The following is a 9373-nucleotide window of genomic DNA, read 5'->3' as shown; positions in this document are numbered from 1 at the left end:
ATAGGAGTGAGTCGTACTCTGACCTCTAGCCGATGGCCTTCCCAACCACCCAGGGCCATGACCCTCCTGGGTGCTGCTGGGCACCATGGTGATAGCAGCCAGTCAGGAAGGAGTGGTGATTCTTCCATTATACAGAGGAGTCAACTGAGGTTCAGATGCAGGAAATGAAGCACCGGGGAATAACCAAGCCAGAGTCTGGTTAGAGCCTTGCCCACATTTGTTGGAAAAGTGTTTCAGAGCTGGAGACAGTGTGCTAGGGTAGAAGATCCTGTAGCGGGGCCCCAGGGGCCAGGACTTGACGGGCTGCGGGCATTTGGGTATGTAGGGCCAGGGGTCACTGAGCACCATGTGGGGGTGGCGAGCCGGGCGGTGAGAAGTCTCAAGGTGGACAGAGTCTCACGTTACAACTTCCTTTGTACACTTCCCCATGAGACACAGCCCAGCCCTCAGGGCTCTGACCTCACGTCCATCTCTCTGGGGCTCCTTCTGGAACCTCTGAGGGCAGGACAGCCCCCGCTCCCACTAGATGGCACTGTTGCAGGTCCTTTCCACCCAGGAGTCCTTCAGGGTGCCTGTATGAGCATGCGCTCCAGTGAATACCTGAGCTGGAGTGTGTGTGTGTGTGTGTGTGTGTGTGTGTGTGTGTGTGTGTTGGGCATCCCTGGCTTGGGTCTTCCAATACCCCCAAGCCTCTGCTTTATGCCTCTGCTTCTCTGGAATGTTCCTTAGAATAGAAGTTATTACTTCTGATACATTTTTCAGGATTCCTGTGGGTCCGGGACGCGGGAACCTGACGTTAGGGAGTTCTAGGGTGACGAGGTCAGGTCCATTTCTCCTCAGTCCCACCCATCTGTGGACAGCTGGCGAGTTCTCCTGAAATCCACGTCCAGAGACAGTGCAGAGCCCTGATAGGCCCTGGGTGGACAGTACTGGGGGTTTGGATTGGGATAAACTTTCAGAAGCTTGAATGTTTCTAATGCAAATAAATGTTATCTTGTATATTAATAATATTTATTAATGCTAATGGTTGGTAGTAGGTATTGGAGTGTTATGTTGAGAAGGCTTCTGGGGCTGGATCTGCTTCAGGAAAGAAGGCGGTTTTAGGTCAATGATGCCTGCAGAGGCTTGGGGCAAGAGTAGCACTCATGACATATTTTTTCTTGATGTAAGTGGTCACTTATCTATGAAGATGCAGCTGTATGTCAATGAATCCTACATGTTTAGCACTTTAGAAATTATCCAACTCATTTTTTACATAGATGGGGAAGCTGAGGCATACACAGACATAATGAGTTGCCCAAAGACACATGGCTAGTGCAGAAAGAATGTGGGTCTTTGACCACCAGAGCCAGTGTCTTGCCGGTCACACTCTGCCTTTCCAGTTGACCCAGTTCTGTGTTCAAACAAAGTCCCCTATACCATATCAGCCTCTTTTATCTGGTGTTTTGGGGTTTTTAGACCTCATTGCCAAGAGAAAGCTCCAAGTTAGATCTCCTTTTCATGTCTTTGTTGTATTCCAGGTAGATTGTGGGGCTAAATGTGGGGGAAAAATCTTAAGAGAGAAGGAGTCCACATTTGCCTTTATTCACTTAGTATGATCATCTCAGGGTCCATCTTTTTTTTTTCCTCTGGGTCCATCTATGTTGCTGCAAATGGCATTATTTCATTTTTTATGGCTGCATAACATTCCCACATATATATAGTATATACCACATCTTTAACCATTCATCTGTTGATGTATTGGGGTTCCCAGGTGGCTCAGTGGTAAAGAATCCACCTGCCAATGCAGGAGACGCTGGAGATACTGGTTCAGTCCCTGGGTTGGGAAGATCCCCTGGAGGAGGAAATGGAAACCCATTCCAGTATTCTTGCCTGGGAAATCCCATGGATAGAAGAGCCTGGGGGGCTATAGTCCCTGGAGTTTCAAAGAGTCAGATATGACTGAGTGACTGAGTACTCACTGTTGATGTACACTTAGGTTGCTTCCATATCTTGGCTGATATAAATAGTAGTGCTATGAACACTGGGGTGCATGCATCTTTTCAAATTAGAGTTATCATCTTTTCCAGACATATACCCAGGAGTAAGACTGGATCATATGGTAACTCTATTTTTAGTTACCATATGGTAACTCTATTTTTAGTTTCTTAAGGATCTCTATACTGTTTTCCATAGTGGCTGCACCAGCTTATATTCCTACCAACTGTGCAGGAGTGTTCCTTTTTCTCCACATCCTCTCCAGCATTTTTTATTTGTAGACTTTTTAATGATGGCTATTCTGACAGTGTGAGGTGATGCTTCATTGTAGTTTTGATTTGTATTTCTCTAATAAGTAGTGATGTTAAGCATCTTTTCAAATGTCTGTTGGCCATCTGTATGTCTCTTTTGAAGAAATGTCTATTTAGGTCTTCTGTCCATTTTTTGATTGAGTTTTTTTTTTTATGTTGAATTGTATGAGATAATTGTATATTTTGGAAATTAAGCCCTTGTTGGTTGCATCATTTGCAATTGTTTCCTCCCATGACGTAGGTTGTCTTTTTGTTTTGTTAATTACACCTGTGTTATATATGTATATCCACCCCCTGTTGACATCTCTGAAGAACCCTGATTATACAGTCCATCAAGGGTGATGGAGGTCTGGTCTCCAGCTTGGGTACCATGCAGAGATTGTCTTGCTTCATGGAAGATTCTACCTTGGGCATCATTTTCTAAAACACATGTGTGCATGTGACACACACACGTGACACCCCTGACCCCACCAGGGTAAATTTAAAGCCCTAACTCACTGCAGGACACCTGTGATGAGTCCAGACAGTATATACAGTTGGAAATGGGTGCCCCAAGCCGGCCCTCCCTCACACTAATTTACACATGGCAACCTCCTTGAGGGCAGGCAGGTGGTTGATTAATCTCCCTGCCACTTACCGAGTGTACATTCTTAGACATGTGATTTGACCTCTCTGGCCTCAGCTTCTTCTGGAAAATGGGAGTAATTATAGTGCCTGTCTCAAAGGATTATTGGGAGAGTTCAACAAGATAGAGTACCTAGCAGAGCCTGATTGCTTCCAATAGGACATTCTCAATACAAGTGACCCTTGAACAACATGGGGGACAGGGGCACTGAATATCCATGCAGTCAAAAATGTAGGTATAATAAAACAAAAAGAACCATCACAGGGACTAACTGGCTTCTCTCCATCCTGGTCATTGGGAGTCTTAGGGAACCTCTTCTTTGTGAGGGGACTCCCTCTACAAACAAAAAGCTAGCAAATGAAACAATATATTGACCCTCCACTGCTCAGGGAAGAGCTACGCTGTAACCAGGCGTCAGGAGGAACAGCCCCTCCCAGGAGCAGGCATGGTGTAGAGTCCCTGGACTACAAAGGGTCAAAAGCACATGAGATTTATAGCCCTGGGATGTCCTTTTTCCAGAATATTCATCAGGCTTTCCAATTGGTGGCTGTGAGTCTGCTAAGATTTTCTAATGGGCACTGCCCTTCTGACTCTGGTATGCTCTTGTAAGGACTGACTGGTGCTTCTACAGGAATATGACCAGAGCCCTCTCAGCAGGAGAAGATGGCCTGAATAGTGGGGAAGAACTTTGGCTGTGGTGTTGGCTCTGGAGAATGGAGATGTCTACAACCTTGCCTGCACAGCCAAGCCCAGTGTCTTTGGTTCTCTGAGCCCAGTGAAGACTGGACAGGCCACATAGATGCCATGCCTTTGATCAAAGGCTCAACTGGGTCCCATCTGGAGGAGACCAGCACAGCCTACTAGTCTTCTGTCCCAGGGGGAGATCTACCCCCATAAGCTCAACTCTTGAGAGTTGGGTGTGGGAGCACGGGGAACTTTGAGAGCATAGAAGGGAGGCACCTCGTGCCACCTGGGGATTCAGGGAAGGACATTTGAGAGGAAGACAAAGAGACAGTTGTGGTCAGGTGAAGTTGTACATGTCTGAGTGTTTGCATCAGTGTCCTTTGCAAAGGCCCTGAAGCGAGAAAGAGCATGGCCCCATTAGAGCTCTGTGAGTGGCTCAATGTGGTGGGCTCCTGGAGTTGTGGAGAAGAGAGGCAGAGGGAGGCAGGACAGAGAGCAGCCTCTGAGGTGTGCAGGGCACAAGCCAATGGAATTTAGACCCCATTTATGGGCAGCGGTACTGGCAGCTGTAAGTTTTCGAGAGGGCACAGTGTGGAGTGAATGGGGTGATGCTGGGGGCCAGCAGCCATGAGGCAGCTGTGGTGGTCACTGAGAAGAGGACTGTGGCCACAGAGGCCTGGTTGAGGGGACAGAACTGGATGCCATGGATGGGGTATACAGGTGACCGACGGAGCATGTGCAGTGTGATAAGCAGTCAAGGCTGCTGGAGGCTGGGCCTCTAGCTTGGGGACCAGTTAAGGGATGATAGTGTTTTCTTGGCAGGGCCACTGACTTTTCAAGGTGGTTAGGCTCCTTTTCCCAGGGGCACCCGTCCTGCTCCCCCGAGTCCTCTTACTTTCATGGCTCATTTCATAAACATGAGCTTGACTCAGGTTGCAGAGTGCTGATGTCAGCTCCTTGGCATAGAGCCCCAAAATTGGTCTGGGCTTGGGGTCCTGATTCAGGGATGGATGATTTGGTATGTAGCACTGGGCAAGTTCAGTTGCCATGCCACGGCTCTGCCAGGGCACTTGGGCCACACAAAGGCTGCCCTTCCATGGCACTCAGAGCCCTTTCTTACCCCCTGGCTCTGGCACCCCAAGAGCTGTTGCATCTTCCAGGAGGATGCTGGGTTCCTGCTGATTAGGCTGTTCTCAGAGATTTTTTTCTGAATTGTTACCTGGTGGTTGGAAAGTCTTGGGATTGGGGATTGCATGTCAGCAAAATTTACATGAAGCGCCTACTATGTGCCTGTCACTATGCTGGGTTCTGGGGCTTGGGGGCAGGGGAAGCTGCAGTGAGTTTAGAGTGAACTGGGAGAACAGCTCTCATGAAGGACACATTAGGAGACCTACAGGTGGCACCCAATTATTAGACATTGGTTTGGTTGGAAGCTTAGGGAAGGTACAGGGTAGTGTGGACTAGAGGGTTAAGGATGCCTCAGGTAGGAGGGGCACCTTGAGGCAAGTCTTGTCCAATGCTCATATGAAGGAAAGGAAGAGGGGGTGTTGTCCATGATGGGTGAGGGGCAGGAGACAAGGATTGGGCCAGGAATGATGGGTAGGGAGAGATAGGCTTTTGGAGTGGGTATATATATGTGTGGGTGTGTAAACTGCCAAAATCAGGTATTGTTTCTTTATATATTCTCCTAAGTCTGCATGCACGCTAAGTTGCTTCAGTCGTGTCCAACTCTTTGCGACCCCATGGACTGTAGCCCACCAGGCTCCTCTGTCCATGGGATCCTCCAAGCAAGAATACTGGAGTGGGTTGCCATTTCCTTCTCTGGGGGATCTTCATGACCCAGGGATTGAACCCATGTCTCCTGCATCTCCTTGATTGGCAGGCAAGTTCTTTACCACTAGTGCCACCTGGGAAGCCGTTCTGAAGTCTACTATGTACAAATTATACATTTCTGATTCTAAAGGAGTAGGGGTTGGGGGTACACTTTTCATTTTGAATCACAAGTTGAGGCAGGCGACTTTGGATCCCCAGGGATAGCTCTTCTTGTGAGCGTAGCTGGGGCATAGCTCTTCTCTAGAGATGACAGCTGGGATGAAGGATGTGAAGGACTCCCAGGTCCATTGGGAGAGCTGCCTCCGCCAGCACATCTCCATCCGGGCTCGGTAACCTGACATTCTCCCCAAGGCCTCTCAGCCTGGGCCAGGAGAAACCCCGTCACCAAGGCAGCCTTCCAGGATCTGGGTATGGTTAGGGGCATGCACGGGGACCTCAGAGAGGGCTGAAATCATTGGATGGCCAGTCATGAAGACTGTCAGCAGGAAACTTCTCTCCAGCCCCAAGTCCACAAGTGGAAAGTGTACTGCCTAGGTGGTTGTGGATGGCAGTTGTGTCACAAGGCACGAGCAGGGTTGACACCTGGGGAGAGGCTAGGGGCTTGCTTGGCCCAGAGGAGTGGCAGGTGGGAGGAGAACAGGAGGGTCCTGGGTCACTTCTGAGATGTGACCCACCCTCTGCTGTTTTCTGAAGCCTGTCTCAGCTCCCGCCCAGCGTGAGGGTCTGTAGCCAGGGCCTGTGTAGCCGGATCCACCCAGAGCTGGGCTCACGGGGCCTCAGAGGGAACCTGCTTCAGGAAGCAGGCCAGGGGGAGGCGGTGGCTTATCCAACTTGCCTCTTAGGTAACTTGATTCCTGGACATGAGACTTTTTTCCATTTGTCAAATTGGTTTTCTCCTCTGGCTCCAGAGTGAAGATAAGCCTGGCCCAGCTGTCAGCAGGGCACCAGGCTGCCCTTCTCCCTTGAGTGGCTGCCTCCACCTCCCTCTGGTCTCTGGAGTCCTGGGTCTCACCTGTGGGCTCCCTCTTCCTCACTCTGGCTGGTCATCTTCCTAAAGTAAACACGCACTGGGAAGCATGAGCTCCTTAACACTGCAGCTGGAGACCTGGCCCTGTCCACAGCTCATGTCTCACCACCTCTGAACTTTTGCTCAACCCATCTTATTGGCCTAGAAACTTCCCCTCACTCCTCTCTCTCCTCCTCCAGGAAGCTGTCCCTGATCTCTCCTCTGTGCTTCCCCAAGCATAAGGACGCACACTGCCCTGATCAGGACGTACTGGGGTTACCTGTCTGTTGTCTCCTTTCAGAGTGAGCACTTTAAGAATGGGGGCTTAGGAGGGGTTTTCTGAACCAGACCCATCATGACTGGGACCAAGGATGGTCAGGGGAAGCCCTCTGCAGCAGGGGATCGCTGAGCGATCTGAGGAGAGGAATGTTGTCCATCTCCGCCTTTGCCTGTCCTGGGACCCCTGGGCAGACCAGGTGACTGAAGGGCCAATAGACTCAAAGCACCCGCTAGCGTGGGAAGGCAGATGGCAATGCCACTGGGCTTCCACATGGGGCACGTACCGTGTGCCAGCCCTGGTTTCCATCTCTAAGATGAGAGTGCCGTGAGGTATGTAGTATAAAAACATCCCTCCAAAGAAGAAACTGAGATTCAGAGAGCTTAAGTGAGTTGCCAGAGTCCTGGGGACTTTTGGAACAGAGATTAGAATTCATATCAGTCTTGTCTCAGAGTCCATTTCTTTCCTGGCTCCACCCAGGGCTTTGCAAGTCTGGTCGGTGGGAACAAGCTCCCTCCAGAAAGGTCCATTCCAGCCTGAAGAGCATGTGCTGTTTGTGTCTTACCAGTGTTCCGTCAGGGTCCCTGGCACGAGCATCTGACAAGTCGTGTAAACTCTAACGGACGTGAGCCCTGACGTCAGGGCCGGCGCCTCTTCTGTTAGTGTTTGCTAATTGGTATTATCTCAGCAGTTGCTTTAGAAATCGACTTTGATGAAAAAAAATTTAACTACATAATGAATTACTCTCTGAGGAGCAGGCCGTTGTGTCATGGCTCAGCCACATGTGGGGCAGGGAGGAGGCTGAAGGGGAGTGTTTGGGATGAGTTGACATGCGTTCCCTGCAGTGCCTCTGCATTTTTCCGTGGTGACTGCAGGATGGGTTTGGGGACTTGACTGGCCTGCAGGGATAACACACAAGCGTATGGGCCACAGGAAAACATCTGCACTGTTTTGCTCTGAACGGACCAGAGAAAGTGGAGTGTGTAAGAAGCCTTGTTTTGAAACGTGTTTTCAAAATAAAGGGTTCCATAACAACCATGATTGCAGAAACAACTGCTGATGGGAATACCTTCCTGGAAAGCAGAGGCCTCTGTGAGAGTCAGGATTTAAAAGCCCAGGCCATGTTACAAAACAGGTTTGCAACTTAATGAATCTTAGCATTGCTCTTAGCATGTGATACACACACACCCACCCCCACACACAGAAACACTCACATATGTGAGTGCCTCCCTCAGGCTGTAGACTTTGTTGTTAGTTTCTCATGCTCTGCCCAGGGCCATGAAACCTTAGTTTCAAGATCTGGGGCAACAAAGAACATTCAACTTCCAAGGTGAACTCCCCTTACTCCCCCATCCCCAAGTCCCTGGTCCAATCAGAGTGGCTGGAGGCAGCTCATTTTGCATTGGTTGCCTAGAGTTGAACTATATGTTCCTGCCCTCTGGCTGCATGATTGGACCAGAGTTTGAGGCTCAGCCAAAGACAGTCTCTCATAGGCTACCAAATGGTGTGTGGGATGGTCTTCTGCAGGATACTACCAATAGAGATTCAGGATTTGGCCACTGAGCCCAATCAGATCTTCTCCTCTGTGGGTATCAGAGAGGAAGGATAGACTCCAGCAGGCAAGCAGAGAAAAGGGAGTCAAGAGAGTCTTGGAAGCCCTGGGACAGCAGGATAGCAGGGACTATTGAGAGGATGGTTGGCTGGTAACAGCAGGAGATGGGAGATAACTGAGTCATGAGAATGTCAGATCCCTGGAGAAACACTGGCCTCCTGAAGGTAGTTCCTGCTCCTCACAGCTGAGCACTTGCATGTCTCCAAGTAGCCTTACTCAAACACGCATCCCTGGAGGTTCTTTGAACTTGTTTATCTTCTTGCTCACTAGTGGAGCCCAGCCACACAAGGGCCCACCTGCATTCTTGCTGGTGGAGATGGTTTTGTTGGGCACCACAGATGAGCAGAAAGAGAAGATCCTGCCAAGGAGAATCACCAGCCTTGGCATCATCTCCAACTCGCCCTTCATTGGGCTTTTGGGTGGGAGAGGATGGCCTAGAGACTCTCTGCTTCTGGTCAGAAAGAACTGGGTAAGGGGTGCTGTGCTGAGGCTGGGGGACTTTTGGCAACCCCAGGAGACCTGGCTTCCAGACCAGAAGAGTTTGCCACAGAGGTGGAAAGACATGGTTCTGTTTTGGGAAGCTGTTTGGAAGCTGTCTTGTGCATTTTTCTAATGCCGGTTCAACAGAACTCAAAACTGTTTCCCCTAACGCTTTCCTTCCTTCGTTTTTAAGTATCTCTGTGTACACGGAGAAAGACAGTGTATGTGCTCCTGATTCATTTACCCTGAAACCATCACGTGTCTCCCTTGAGACATCCCATGTTTCAGAAACCTTTGGAGACATTTTAGCCTTTTCACCTCCTATTAAAACCTGCTTGTGCTAAAACAAATGGGTGGAGGGTTTCAACTAAGATGAGACATCCCTCCTTGCCTGGTCCCAGTGTGGCCAAGGTCAACCTCAGCAGTAGACACATTCCTGGGAAGCATGGCCTAGGAGATATCAGTGCCTTGTGTGAAGACTGAAGGCTAAAAAGAACATCACTGGGATGTCACGTTGTGAATGATTGTCGAGGGTTGACTTGTATATGGCTTTCTTTAGCTGCAATAT

At 49.6% G+C, this 9373-nt stretch overlaps 1 long non-coding RNA gene across 1 annotated transcript in view; it reads left to right on the top strand.

Annotated features, from left to right (window-relative positions):
* Nucleotides 1–8230: 8230 nt before the first annotated feature.
* Nucleotides 8231–9373, top strand: part of LOC112447798 (uncharacterized) — a 141751-nt gene continuing 140608 nt past the window's right edge. The window contains exon 1 of the long non-coding RNA XR_003036028.2: nt 8231–8489. This is a non-coding gene — a long non-coding RNA (uncharacterized lncRNA). The remainder of the gene's footprint in view (nt 8490–9373) is intronic.

This window comes from Bos taurus, chromosome 1, assembly GCF_002263795.3.
Source record: "Bos taurus isolate L1 Dominette 01449 registration number 42190680 breed Hereford chromosome 1, ARS-UCD2.0, whole genome shotgun sequence".
NCBI lineage: Eukaryota > Metazoa > Chordata > Mammalia > Artiodactyla > Bovidae > Bos > Bos taurus.
The sequence above is the reverse complement of the archived record's forward strand: the minus strand, read 5'-3'. Positions and strand labels throughout refer to the sequence as shown.